The sequence below is a fragment of the Rhodnius prolixus genome, unplaced genomic scaffold, assembly GCF_049639745.1.
Source record: "Rhodnius prolixus isolate KJV_2025 unplaced genomic scaffold, Rpr scaffold_9, whole genome shotgun sequence".
In the NCBI taxonomy this organism is placed as follows: Eukaryota; Metazoa; Arthropoda; class Insecta; order Hemiptera; family Reduviidae; genus Rhodnius; species Rhodnius prolixus.
Genome location: NW_027411604.1, coordinates 12,072,829 through 12,088,449, shown reverse-complemented (window position 1 = coordinate 12,088,449; position 15,621 = coordinate 12,072,829). Strand labels below are relative to the sequence as shown.

General features: G+C 32.4%; 1 protein-coding gene across 21 annotated transcripts in view; it reads right to left on the bottom strand.

Annotated features, from left to right (window-relative positions):
- The window catches only part of LOC141454708 (somatostatin receptor type 2-like), a 177,543-nt gene that overhangs the window by 12,860 nt on the left and 149,062 nt on the right, over window positions 1-15,621 (bottom strand). Inside the window, exon 1 of one of the 21 annotated variants that reach the window (XM_074129239.1) lies at window positions 13,571-13,589. The exons of 19 other annotated variants lie outside the window; for them this stretch is intronic. The gene's annotated coding sequence lies outside the window, so the exon portion shown is untranslated. Of the gene's footprint in view, window positions 1-11,675; window positions 11,803-13,570; window positions 13,590-15,621 lie in introns of those variants that run through there. One more of the 21 variants, XM_074129238.1, reaches the window with a different exon arrangement.

Sequence of the window (15,621 nt, the reverse complement as noted above, 5' to 3'; positions counted from 1 at the left end):
ACATATGGGAAAGTGGAGAGTCCAGAAAGATGGTCAATTCGGATATTTATTTGAATGTCTTCCAGACACGAGCAATATAGAAAGAGTTGGTTGTACAGATAGACTTCCCTAGGATGTAGGAAGCAACATTTTAAAATAATAAAACTTAATATACAATATTATAAAAGTTCTACTTGAAAAGAGTGTTCAGAAACGAAGTGAATGTACACACAATTCACTGGCAATCTCAAAAGACATGTATGAAAGAAAAATCTATCCAAGTAAAACAAACTTTGGGTCAAAATGAGTAACATAAATGAATATTGCGGATGAATGGGTATTTCCGTTATTCCTTTTTAGGACATTTTCTTATCGAGGAAGGTTTGAGCCGGCAGTCGGTTGTTTTGGTCCATCGACTATGATCAATGCCCGACTTCCTTCTCCCCTTCACCTTATCTAGTCTATTGACCTCTGAGAATTGAATAAAAGTTGCTATGTTAAATGTGACAACGTATAGAACAAGTAAGAGGACGTATCTACTTCTTCTATGTACTTCCTTGTTTACAACCTTTCCTTCCTTTATTTTCTATCTATTGGATTACCGTTCTACATCTCTAAAATAATTCCTCTATTTGTGGACCTCAGACAATCTTTTCTTTTTATTCACTAACTTCTTTCTACTTTTCGATTGTAGTGAGTGTTTTTGTTTTAAGTATTACTTACGTTATTGTAGATTACTCTCTCTTTTTTGTATCAAATTCTCCAACGAGACCTCTATTTCAAAAACGAAATACATGTTTCAAATTCTCTACTAACAAAACTAAGCAAAAACAAAAATAAAAAATAGTATGGTTACAATATTGGTACTTTACTGAAAGATGAATACGCTTCTTCATCACAAGCTTTTCATACATTATTTCATTTTCAGTCAATGTTTAGAGTTGCAGTATGCGGCAGTCCTCTCAATCCTTTGCAAACACTCTGGCAGAGTTAGTGCTAAGTTAGTTAGGACCAGCAGACCTGAAGGTGAACTCTATTGGTCAACTGCAACAAAACTCTCCCATTTTCACTCTGCACACTTTGAAAACTGCTAAACGAGTAAAATTAACGTCCAATGGAGCCACAATAGATCTTATAGACTACTCCAATTTAAGTAATAACACTGTCAACAAGGGAGCCATAATAGTCCCTATTATTTACAAGAACGTAGGAAACCAAGTACTCCTTCCTAAGTAATAATACTAAAACCCAAGGGAGTCACTAAAGATTTTTGGAGTAAGATTAGAGTTAGCTTTATCAATTCTTTTTTCTTATCTAACAATAATTTACATTCAAAATTACACATACAGACTCTCATGATAATTACATGAAGACTGCAATTATTCGAAAAACTTCTAATTAAACAAATACATTCACGAATATAAAAATTTGAGTTTAAGTTTAAGGAGAGATTAGAGAAAAGGTAACTAAAGAATTGTTTGGAGGTTAGCGTGCAGCATTATCATTGGACGGTTTATGTTGCACCTAAAGTAAGAATAGACAAAACTAAATCCAACTGTAGGCACGGCTATGTCACGAACCAGTCATTCTATTTGTTTGAACAGTTTGTAATCAGCAAACTATAAACTACATCATTATGATGATTAGAAGATTAAATAAGGCGTATATATTACTAATTATTATCACATTAGTATTACAAATTATTTAAACAATCTTTATGTATTACTAAGTTTAATTTATTGAATTGGAAAAATATTAAATTTCAATTCTGAACTGTTTGTTCCATTCATTTAATGTAAATGAATGAAATGAATTTTCTTCGCGAGTTTAGTTTTTTCATTTCCCTAAATGATTTACAATGATCAATTACATTAAAACGGATACTAGTTTCAGGAATAATCTTATGAAATATGACAAAATTTTGCATTTTGTGGGACGTGCAACCATGAAACATAATGACTAGCAGCTACTGCATTCGACAAAATTCAATTTAAACAGATAAGTTTGTCAATTTTTTTTATTTATCCTTTTATTGAAATTTACACCTATACCAATAAGGGTACAATAAGTAAATGAGATGTGTATAAATAAATAACGTGACAGACGTGAATGACGGTCATCCAGTGATCAATTAAATTGTAATATTTGCATTAAAAAAAATCGTGTGGCTGTATAAAACTATATAATCAAATTATTAACTATAAAAGTCAACTCAGTTAAATAGAATTGATAAACGGAAAGATTATCAATTTTAAAAGATACGTTTAATCAAGACGCATTTTTCGTAAAAAGCTTTCTGAAGAAAAAGAAGAGAATTGAGATTTTATCGATAAATATTATTATCATTGTTGTAAACCAGTTTAAATTAAAGCACCAACTCATCAATTCCTGAAATGTTCCAGAAATTATATTTATTTTATGAACTATTTTTTTACAATAAAAATAAATTTATAACAAATGGGAAACAATAAACTATTTATTCAATAAAAATTTTAGTTACAGACAATAAAACTTTAATATGGTGCTCATAAAACTCCTCGCCATGTGTTCTAATAAAAGAAAAGGTTTTTATTGCAGGCAAGGTTCTCGATTAGGTGCAGTTTTTATTTTTTCTTATTTTCTGTAAAAATAAAAGTTTTGAGAAATTGTCGAATATTTTATATCTAGGAAGCCCCTAGAAAAGAAAGGAAGAGACAGCTAATTTGGGATAACCAACTTGGTGGGTGCCAAAAACTCTTTCACTTGCTACGAAAGATTAATTCTGGTAATTTCCAAGTTCATAGTTAGTCAGGAAACGCTACTACATATTCTGACAGCACAGCTGGAGCCTCGAAGATTTCCGTTCTCGATATCATCCATCCTTTTAACAGGGGGTTACGAATCCCAGATTGGTCTCAGCTAACGTTTATCTGTGGGTTTGTTAAACCTAAACTTGTGAGCAATGTGAGCGTAATGTGTTTTAGTTGTTAATCTTAGAGCCTGCAATAAAGCCAAGACTCCTAAAGAAGCGGCTAAACCGCTTCTATCTATGGGGATTAGGCGGGGGGGTCTTCAGGGCTTATTGACAATATAATATTTTACATTGTTATTACAAAGTTAGTTTATCTTCTGTCCTGCTTGATTATGAACTGTGTGTGATCGGTTTTATATGTTTAATAATTAATTATTATATCATTTATAGCATTAACACAAAACATCCAGGAGCCGGCTTTTGGTGTACGCTCATTGGATAATAAATTAAAAATGTAGAATACAATAAATCGAAAGTTGGTGAACAAAAAAAACCAACTATATGAAAGAAATAGTGAAGCCTCTCATTTATTAAGCTGGAAGTTCGCAGAACATTTTGCCTTCAACGAAAACAAATGATTTGAATCGCTTCAAAGAAGACCAATATTGCTTGTATTTTGCAGATTTTCGTCAATTTGTCTCATTACCGTTTTTGTTTTAGTCTTTTAATACATTTATCTTTTTAAAATTGTTAAAAAAAAACATGTGAGAAACATTGAAAAGACAAAAATTATATATTTTAATTTATTTTCAACCTAGAAATAACATTTTCAGAATATTTTATCTTTTTTTGCTTTTTATCGCCCCTAATGTCCATCAAGGCCAGTACCTTCCACTGGACTTCTTTACCGCCCACAGAGGGACGTTTTTGTCCACTCTGATAACAGAATAATTAAGGAGATTACATCTGAAACAATGTTAAATTTTTACATGATTAACGAAAAGAAAATAGAATTTTTTTGAGCACTCATGTATTTGCACGTTAAAGTTACTAAATTATATTTTAGTGAGTTGGGTACATTCTGCCCATTGCAGCTTAGAATTTAATTTTAAAGTAAGACAATAAGCCCTTAGTTAATGTCTAAATAAAAACAGGACATTATGCTGGCTACTGATAATGTAAATGTTCTTATGCAAGTGCTTTTCGCTGTCAGCTAACACCAGTTGGTTAATTATTTAATAACGAGCTAAAGCCGGGAGAGATGCTACCTGAATTCCTGCGAGAAATCTCAACTTATAGCCAGGTTTTTTGTTTTGTTTTGTTTTATAATCGCTGCAGACTTAAAAAAAAAATAAAATAAAATAAAATTACAATATTATAATTTTCTGTTGCAAAAATTGATTTTATGGGTGCCCTGGGAAAGCTGTAAGAATAAGCTTTTCTCCGAGGAGTAATTTTATTTTGTATTCTTTTCTCGGACCTTATTTTTAATTTATTATTTTTTTTAAGCACTAGAAAAAATTTGCTGCAAGAGTAAATTACATTAAAAGAAATTAAATCTACTAGCAGATTTTAATTTAACTATATCTGTAATAAAAAAATATTTATTTAAAGGGAGATAAGCCGACCGGATGGAAATAGGATATGACAAAGAACTTTATGACTGCGATAAGTGAAATTCCAGAAAAAGGAAATCTCTCCCAAAGGAGATTGTGAATTAATCTAAGAAGGAAACAGACCTAGTTAATCTAATGAATTAAAGTTAACAGATAATAACGCAATAAGCAATTTCTATAAACTCTAAAAGGATTCAAACTGTTTTAATCCTGAAAGTTTAAATGAATGGTAGGCAAAAAGACCCTCATGCGAAAACTTTAACTCAAATAATTAAAATTTTCATACTTATATCTCACAAATTATTCTTCAAACTTTAGACTTTAAAACTTTTAAACTGTTCCTCTCTGATTATACAAGGGTATAGCAAGAGAACGGTACCTGTAAAAGGAGCTGGAGGTTACAGTAACTCCTAAAAAGTAAATGTAACTATATTATAATACTTTTAAAAGTGGCCTAACAGAAGAAAAGATGGTGATAGCTTAACAGAAAAATGTGCCCTTCTAAAATGATTTTTTCTAGAAAATTATTATTTTTTTTCGTTCAAATAAATATTAATAGTCATACTAACCAACTTTGCGGGAGATAGAAATGTAATTTAGGGATCTGTGGTGAGAAATATTTTGAATTTGACCACCGTTGTTTTGAGGTCATTCTGAAATGAGAGGGAGAGAAAATTGATTAAAATTATTTCTACTTTTGAGGATGATCGATTTTCATCAAAAACCGATTTTCACCGTAGGAGCTTTTATGCAAATCTCAAATTTGGTCTTTGTGCAGTTTTCTGTTTTGTAGTTTAGTAATGTAAAAGTAAGTAAAGTAATTGCCTATTTATTCAGGCGGGCTTTACGTCCAACTACCAATTAGATGTCGCGGACGGAGGCGACTAGCAAACATGCTTTACTGTAAATTTCTTTTATTAATCATTAAATAAAATCCAAGGCCTAAGACCGGGAATCGAACCCAGTACATATTAGCTTCGCAGGTCTCGCCTCTAAACGCTCGGCTACCGTGGCGCCTTGTTTTGTAGTTTATGCTGACCACGTACACAAACATAAACACACATCATAGCAATTTAAAGAGGAGGGAGGGACCAATTGTATAAACCATTTTTTTTTTTAGCTACTAATGATGGCAAAAGAATTAGCTAAATAAATTTAACCAAGATTTAGATAAATTTAATTTCTATAGATGAAATATTGAAGATGTAAGGTTTGCTTGGAATAGGATGCCACAGAATGGTTGTAAACACACAAAGATTCCCACTAGTTCAATATTTATATACACCAACTTGAGTAATGGAAGATTACAGCTTTGGAACGGTTTATATAATTATGCTTTAGTAAATATATGTATATAAGATGTCTGAGACACTTCCTGAATGCAAACAATTTATATACAAAGCTATAAGAGGGTCCTAAATTCAATATTTATACAGTATTTTCCCGAAAGATCTAGTTTTTTACTAAAGGAGTGCTGCGATCGTGTCCAATATTTGAAAATAAGATTTTAATGGAAGAAGACGTTTTGGAGTCTCCTGAATGCGAAAGAAAAAGAGAAGTTTCGAATGGGTCAATCTCTATGTGAACATAAGATAACGCAACCTTGCTGTTCTGCCTTCTGGATCAACTATCGCTCTCAATTTAAGGTAGATGAAAGGTAGTGTAATTACATGCTTAGTTACCTGAAGTGTAATTTCTGGCAGGTCTATCCATCTACCTGTACCACATGATGTTCTGTAAATTCAATGTTAAATCAAAGAATGTCTTATAAGATTCCAAGTAGATGTTTTAAGTTTGAATTAGTATAACTGACCATGGCGGACAAAAAAGAACTATATACCGCCCTAGTTGCCCCAATATTGACGTACGGAATACAACTGGAAGGGCCAAAAAATCGAACATCAATCGACTACAAAATTTACAGTCTAAAATTCTAAAGACAATAGTTAACACTCCCTTCTACGTCACCAATCACACAATACATTCTGATCTAAATATTCCTCTCGTTTCTGGAAATAGACCCAATCTCGATACACAGAGCTCCTCTCAAATCTAACCAGTCATTACAACCCTCTGATCCACAACATGTCTACTAAAACACTTCCTTCAAATCCACAGCGCAGACTAAAGCGGCTGTAGCGACCATCTCAATACATAACGCCGATCTCCTAAGATGGTTGCTGTGTAAGCTTGCCAATCTGGCGAACTAAGGGCTTCCATCACTGGATTGTAGATGTCCACTCCACTCGCCCTCTTGGCGCATATGCATGTGCGGTGTTTTTGTATTTGCGCTGACCTTATATCCCATCTCTTTTGCTTATTGTAAATTAATGACACTTGCAAAATAAATAAATAAAAAAAAATCTAACAAAAATTATACAATTTATAAATAAATTACTGCTAGACGGAAAATAAAAAATAAAGTTTAAATAATTTTTTAAAACACATTTTTGGAAAATATGATTGAAAAAACAATCAACTTTCGCAATTTAGGTACTGATGTGAAATATATATCCTCTTTGGTCCTTCAAAGATTTTAGGAAAAAAGCTTCTAATAACACAATTAAATTCTGGAGTGGAATTTTAAAAAAATCTTCTGAAGCAGAAATAGGCATTACAAAATGAGCATTACTATAATCCGTCTTTTTAGATCACATATTTCGTGTATTTAACAACGAAAGAATCCATATAGTCTATTGAAAGAATTATCGATATTTTGTGGTGCATATTGATCCTGTACATTGGATCTTACTTATGAAAATTATAGATATACACAGAATTCTAAGCGTGCACTAGATGATATCTTGGAATAGAAGTAGATTAAATAAAGTTGAAAGTAAATTCCGGATTTCCAGTAGAGTTGTTGCCAAGGCAGGTAGAATATCACGTAGTTTAAAGAAGTTCATCGCCTTTTTATCCCTTCAAGCTACAAACCGTCCCCAGTTCAATTATCTGCAGAAAGTTTCATCTCATTTTACTAAACAATTCAATACATTTTCTTATTTATACAGAAAGAGACATTTTCTCTAATACTATTAATTCATTTCAAAGATACTGCCTGCGCTATTATTATTTCAATTTGTTTTTTATTGCCCCTTAGTTGTTAATCTTTAATTTTCTTAGAGATGTTTAATGTATCCTTTCTTTTATATTCAAATTATGCATATCTCATTTTGTTTATTTAAACAACACTCTCATTCTTGCTGTAACTCTGCTTCCGTTTTTAAATTACAATTCTCTAATATCACGTATTCTTTTAACAAAATTCGAGTATCCAAGACTTCTTTTTCTTCTCCACAGCTCTACAACCCGGGCTGGGCCATGGCTTCCAAAACAACAACCTTCAACGGCATCTCTATCCATTTCCTTCTCTTTCCAGTTTGTCACTTTTAGCCTCTCCATTCGTTCATCACATCATCCAACAAGCACCTTCTGGATCTACCTCTCCTCTCTTTTCTCAAAATGGAGAAATATCCAAGGCAACTTAATGTTAAATTAGAATTTCTATATGAATTTTAATAACTTTGTTCCATATAAATTGTTTGTGCTGCCAGTTTGGGTATCTTAAGTCTGTGACGTCCTTAAAGACCTAAAGAAACTTCCCCTTGAAGAGCAGATGCTATAAAATACTATTTTTCCTCTACACTATACTAATTACAACCAAATCGGCCTCCTTTTGAATACTACGCAAGCTAGTTTCGTTATATTTATTAGGGTTAGTCATTACGCCACAGTAAACGACCGGAAAGAGGCGAAAACGGAAATACTAAAATATTCTTTTTGGTCTTCGTTCGATTCTCGGCCTTGGACTTAAGATTTTATTTAATGGGTTATACGAAGGAATTAATAACATGAAGAAACTATGTGAGCATATCCGACTTCTTCCAAAACGCAAAATTTGGAATTGGATTTAAAGTCCGTCTGAAAAGTAGGTATTATTTAACAACTCACTTTATAATAATTGCTTTTTGATAGTGACAAATACAAAATGACTTACGATAAAACAGTATTTAAAGAAGGCGATAGTGTAGTCCTGAGCACAAATACATCAACGAGTTCTGGGCACTCAGTCACATTATTAACATATTATTACATACAAACTGTTGCAGGACTCTTGCAATCAAAAAGTTGCAAAAATATGATACAGCAGCAGCCTTAGGCACGATTTATAAATAAAAAAAAAGGTTATAAACAAAAATATGAAAAAGATCTGGATAATACTTTTCAACCAACTGCATACATGATCTTGTTCGCCGCTATAAATCAAAGGATAATAGCACATTCAGACAGAGAAGTAGGAAAATACCAAAGTGCTTATACCCTACAGGAAGATCTATAGTAGATCATATTTTTCTTCCAAGTAGATGCTAAAGATAGCTATGAATATAAGTTGCTCTTTTTGCGCGCAGCAATGAATTCCGCAGATCGAGCTTAAGTTGTTTACCAATGTTAGAATGATGGTGCGCTTAAAACTTCTGCAAACTTCAGCGGGCCAGAAGACCTCAAATCTGGCAACCCTAGATGTTATAAAGAATTGGAAATAAATTCGGTATAGACACCCTCACATTTCGTCTGAGGTGATGATTCGAGGCCTTTAATAGTATAGTTTTTGGTGTTTTATCCCAAACCGATAATTTAACATTTAGAGATGAACACAAAAAGAGATCTATCTCAAATTAAATTCACCTTATACAAATTTTAGAATATTTCAATAAGTAATATTCTATAAAAGATCGTTTCATTTTTATGTCGCACTAAAATTCACTTTAATGCTACATACATCTTCCTGGTTGTTCAATGAACTGTTTTAGCTGTTTGATGTAAGGATCCAAGGATCTGGAACCCTTGTTTATAAATAATTTCTTCTAAAATAAGAGTTATTTACATTCGAAGTGACAGAATCTTCAAAAGCTACTATAGTACTTCTTGACAAAAGCATTGTAAATAGTATCAATTCTTCTGTCGCAATCTGACAATCGACGAAAACCATAAACTTTAATAGAATTAAAGAAAGAAGGCGTGTTGTGTATAAAATCGACGGTATTATCCCAAATTAAGGGGTCCAATCACGTGAATACGTATTCAGTTTGTTCTTTTTCTGCAATTTAATTCAATTCATATACTTCCGGGCTAGTTCTATATATTAAATAACCATATTTCTGTTCAATTTAAAATATTTCTGATTCTCATTTATTTCGGATTCCAGATTTCAAGATTCCAGAATAATTGATGATCCATCAGCAATTAACTAACTTTCCAACAAACGTCCAAGAATCAATCTGGAACCCTTGTTTGGAATCCAGATTTCAAGATTCCAGAGTAATTGATGATCCATTCAAACGTATATTTGCGACGTTTAAGCTAACGCCACGAAACTTTCTAAACTTGTTTTCTGTAGGGAGCAGAGAACCCCCACAGGTAGTTCCTACAGTTTTCCTACACTCTCTGATGTTAGCCTGGATTTACCACTCCATCAAAGGTAAAGATGATATTTCATATGGCCTCCTTTGGTTATGACTAGAAAAAGGTAAAGTTTGAACTGTTTCAACTCAGTGCCCATGCAGAGACTTTTACAGCTCACGAGAGATATCTGCCATAAGTAGGTAATGCACTGGGAAAAACAGTTCGGAGCACCAAGACCCACAGGTGTCTAGAAGCTCATACACTGTGACCATAGGTAACTGCATAGAACAGCTCTGGGTTCCTCTACAGAAACGATTAATGAAAAATGTACCGTAGAAACTGCCAAGCTTTCAAGTACGAGTATATAGTAACAACGCCTTGACTGAAATATCTGCAGACAAAATTATTTCCTCTTGAAATAAATCCAGTTAAAGAAACCATCACTTCATTGTTAACAGTGCTGGATAGCAGCTGGTGGTGCAGCTGATACAGTCCAAATAATTTATACAAAATCTTCCAATTCAATGCTAAACCATTGTAGAAGTGGAGCCATGGCTCTTACTACAAGAATAATCCAGCTAATGGATGTGTTAATACAGATAAACTTTAATGAAAATAAAATCAAATATTTTTCTTATAATTTTATTCTTGACTAGTAGGTATTTTCTCTTTGTATATATATTTTCTAAGATTTGTATAAAATTATCTATCTAGCACTGCTTCCTTTATAAGACCCTTGTTTGCTTCATATATTCCATGTTTACGGAATAAATCAAGCCAACGCCAGCAGAATGTTGACTTAACATTTCACTCTTTACTTAGGCTGTCAATCTTTGAATAAATTGATTTTTCCCTCCGTTCGTGGAAACTTTATTTTTTATTTAGAAAATTTCATTAGATATGTTCATTAGACTGCCAAAAAATATTTAACTTACGAAATAAATGAGAATCAGAAATATTTTAAATTGAACAGAAATATGGTTATTTAATATATAGAACTAGCCCGGAAGTATATGAACTGAATTAAATTGCAGCAAAAATAACAAACTGAATACGTGATTGGACCCCTTAATTTGGGATAATACCGTCGATTTTATACACAACACGCCTTCTTTCTTTACTGCTATTAAAGTTTATGGTTTTCGTCGATTGTCAGATTGCGACAGAAGAATTGATACTATTTACAATGCTTTTGTCACGAAGTACTATTAGCTTTTGAAGATTCTGTCACTTCGAATGTAAATAACTCTTATTTTAGAAGAAATTATTTACAGTTTAGAGGAACTGTCTATCGTTTTTGTCTTCGTCCATGGGAATGGTTGCACTGAATAGAATCTGAACATTAAACTGGTAAAACAATTGTAATGTAAATGAAGTGGGGAGGCTGTTTGTTGAAGAGTTATCCTCGTTATCAGGCTGGGATTCATAAAGGGATTCAATCACCTCTAAAGAAATGGATGGCTTTCTTCCCTCCTAAGGAAGAGTTCATGACTTCACTTTCCTCTCTTTCTTACTTTTAAAGCAGGAGTGGGTTGGATCAAAAAAGTATGGTTCACGGATCTACAAAAAATTGATCATCGCCAATGGTATGTGTAGGAAATGGTAGTGTGACTCTTCAAAAACTTCATGACCCAAACTCAAAATGAAATGTGAAAATCAGAATCGTTTAAATTTAAGTTTGAAAGACTGGCACAATCTTAGAATTAAGTCTTATTAAGGTAAGAGAAAGAAACTATTTTAAAAACAAAAATACTTTGCTTAATTGTTTAAATAAGAGACTTCAACCCATATTAAATAAATTTTATGAAGAGTGTAAAAAAATGCAATACTTTTAGCGTAACCAGCTTAAAACATAGAATAAAACAATTGGAGTAATAACTAGTTTAAAATAAAAACTTAATTATTAAATACAAAAATTTAATTTAAAAATAAAAACAATAAAATACCTGTAAATTTTTACTGCTACAGCAGCAATCAAATTAAATTCTTTTTTCAAAACAAAATGGAAAATACTTCAAACAATTATAATCAAAATAAATTGCACAGTTCTGACCACTCTACTAAAACAGTATTAGCAAATTTTATCCCATTCAATTAAATATCAATAATTTCAGTAAACTTTGTACTTCAGTTTCATAATTCTATTTTCATTCTGTGTAAAATCAACGAGTTATAATAAAATTGCACAATGTTTGCCACGAGTAAACTGTTAAAGTAAGTAAATAAAAAACATTGTCACAAAAAGGAAAAAAAACTATCTTTGATCTCTAAAGATATTTTCATTTAAAATTGGGATAACCAGTTTCAATAGTAGATGTTTAATGAGTTATTGAATCAAAGGAGGAGTTAACTAGTTATTACAATCAAAAGAAGGAAAGATTCGCTAAAGTTATCTCAGATTATCCACGAAGAGGTCATCCAGAATAGATGTTCAGCAAGATTGATGGATTAATGGATCGTACAGATAACTGATTAGAAAATATAATTTCAATAATAGTTCGTATTATGGCCCCGATAAATAGTATCTGGAAATAGGAAATTGTTGTCAAAACTACATACGAATTAGGGAGACGGTATTTCACAGAGAGGTAATGGATTGAAAAAATTGGATGGTGATGAATTAGATTCCTTATTGGACTTGAGAAAATTCAAAATTGTTAGACTGTTACAGTTTTATCGTTGCACTCATATATCTTTTTCTTAAAACCACTTATACTTTTTCTTGAAATTTGAATTTATTTCTAAAAAAATAAAGGTGGCAAAACTGAACATTTCCTAGAGATGTCATTTTACTCCAAAGTAACTCCTCCGCTGGAAATTCACCGGAAACGTTTCTAATAAATATTAAAATGTACTGATGTGGCAAACTGAACGTGTCTTCCAATTAAAAATAAGTAATTATAAAAAAGAAAATCTATTCATTAAAACGTTATTTCTAGTTTATCGATTCACTTTTTCGATACGGTGGGCACCACATCTTCTTAAAAAAAAAACAACACTTTTTTTGTACTCAGGGCGCCTAAAAACCAAAAATTTGGTAAAAACTCAAAAATAAAAAACCTGCATCAGTGCTTCTTTCTTACGAGAAGTAAGGGAACGTAAACTTCTAATCAGCCGGTCGATTGAATATGCAGAAAATTTAATGTACTTTTGCTGCACAGAAAATAAATAAAGTCATAGTTAAGAGTAGATAATTTGAGAGAAGGTTTACAAAAACTCCAATAAATTAAACAGTCATGAACGTAACTAATATTTCATACGATAAAGTTCACTATATTTCATAACTTAAAGACATTAACTAAATGGCAAAACATTCCACTGGCGAATATTACAATTTATGAATGAAGCTTTTGTTATTCTTTATCGCGTTCACAGTTTTTTCTAATGTTTTGGCACTTTAGATAATGAGTTGTAAATAATATTTGTTAAAATATGAAAGTTTTATATTCATAGCTTTGCTGAAAAAAAGCCCATCAGCTACCTTTACCTTCTACTGTTCGCTGAAGCCCCTCATGTTCAACTACCTCAGAGCTTCGCCTTTCCACATTATAAAGAGCAAAATAAAGCAAAGAAAAATGATTCAAAAAATTACAGTTTCAAAATGGTAAACAATTTTTTTGATTTTGAACAAAGAATGGACGAGAAAATGGGAAATAAGAAGCAATAAAGGAAAAAGCGGCACGTTTCTTTCACGATCCAAGCTAATAATAAATAACACAACATTTTAATAATATACAACACCAATCTCGCTCCAATTCCAAAATAATCTCCAGTTCAAAATTCTTCGAAAATTCGCTCAGTTTCCCCCTGGTATGTATAAAATTTGACCCTCCACACTGACCTGAATATTTCCTACATCAAGTCGTAAGACCTAGTCCTTTCCGTTTACATTTTCACTATGATCCCATAAAAATCCTCTTTTCATGCAGCTGAACTCCCCTCAAATCCCAGCAAATCCTAGTCGTCGTCTGAAACGCCAGTGACCTGGGAGACCTCAATTCACAGTTGACAAATTATAGGGGGGCATCATCATTGGATAGCTTTATCTGAAAGTGATGCAGAATCATCAAACTTACTAATTGAATATATTATACAGGTACAAAATTCATAATAAATAAATATAGAAAGATTTCGAACAATCATAAAATAACAAAACTTGATTGATTGATGACCTGGCTGATATTGATTTCTTGGCGCCTTTGAAAGAAAGGAGTCAGTCCGTTTTTGGTGAACAACTTGACTTGAAGGATTAGTTGTAATATTAATCTCAACTCCTTAGCAAGAAACGAATAGAATAAAAAAGCGATTGTGTTAATACGAATACTAAGGTCTATAAAATGACAAACCAACGCTGTTTAAAGAATAGCACATTCTCCATAAGAGTTCTTCAAAATTATTATCAATTCAGTTGTTATCGCTTCCAGATTGTCAGCTACTTAGAATTCCCTTCTTGATTAGTGTATCAACTCTTGAGTGGAAGCAAATATCACTATGCCAGAAAAATAAGACATTATGATAAAATTGTTTTTTAAATAATATAAAAAAAAATTATGAAATCAAGAGAATGTTCATTGGATAAATCGTAACAGTGTTTCGCAACAATTCTCCAACTCAAAATGTTGTAATTCCACTGGGAAATTGTATAATTAACTTGCTGAATTTGAAAGAAAACATTAATTTTAAAGCCAGCCAGCTGATTTATAGAATTGATTACAAAATCAGCAACTAAAGAACATTGACCTGGAGGATTTCTAATCTGCTAGAATTACGACTTAACCTCTATATTTAATATTCAGAGAACGACTTAGCGAGCAAACCACATAAAAAAGAAGTTAGAACATTAGCATTCACAGTTCGCTCAGGCAATAAGTAACAATCTATCAGGTCCACTTTTATTTCCCAAAAACCACCATCCTATTCTCCAAGAATTTATAAACGTATTTCTCTTTACTCCTTAATGAAGATACCAGAAAACATTTTTAACATAAACTTCCTTCTTCTGACTCGATTTGTTTTACTTTTTGGAAGATCCAAAAAACTTGTTTTTGTTTTTTTAAACTTTCATTGATTTTCCTCTTAAACTTTAGATTTTCGTTTAGGACAACACTTTCTGAGAGGGCAGACGCCTGGCTTCGTCATACCTGTACTCTTTTGAGCTCAAGAAACAAAATAGTTTGCGTGGGTGGGTGGTAAATTTAGTCCAGAGGCAGGCAATAATTCTTCAGAAGCTTATGTTTACTAAGATCTACTGACCTACTGTTTACAATAGTTCTTTTTAAAAGCCACAACCGAGAGAGCACATGTATATAGCGGAGATTTAACTAGAGACAGTACTTTTCTTAAAAAGTTTTCCAAATCACTCCTTTTAAGACTCCAAAGTCTAAAGGGACAGCCCTAAAGTGGATGACCATTCTGTTGCTAGGTTAACTCTCAAAGCAAACAACCAAGAAGCAAGGAAGGTTTTTTGGGGGGAATTTTATTGATATAGCACCGATGTGTAGGTATGATATGACCTAATGTAATCAGTGCTCATATTCGTGTAGAATCGGAATTGGGGCACGGATTTAGTCCGAAATCCGGCCGAAATCTCTTCTGTCTCGTTTGCCACGAGAAGGGAACTAGAAAGTTGGCGTTCTTCCGAAAGGATTGAGTTTGAATGGCAAGGGGATCCTAATCAATAATTAATTGAATTAGTTCCTTAAATAGAAAATTTTCTCATGAACAAGGGAAATTTTCTGGTAGTGCGAAAAGACATTGGAACGTCTCACACAGGAACTGGATAATGGAGATAATTAAAATTATAATTACAGCCGCCTGGATTTCAGGGAGGTGAATGTTAAGCTTTTGATGAGGGCACAACCTATGACGTGTTCAGATATTATAATAGGGGCT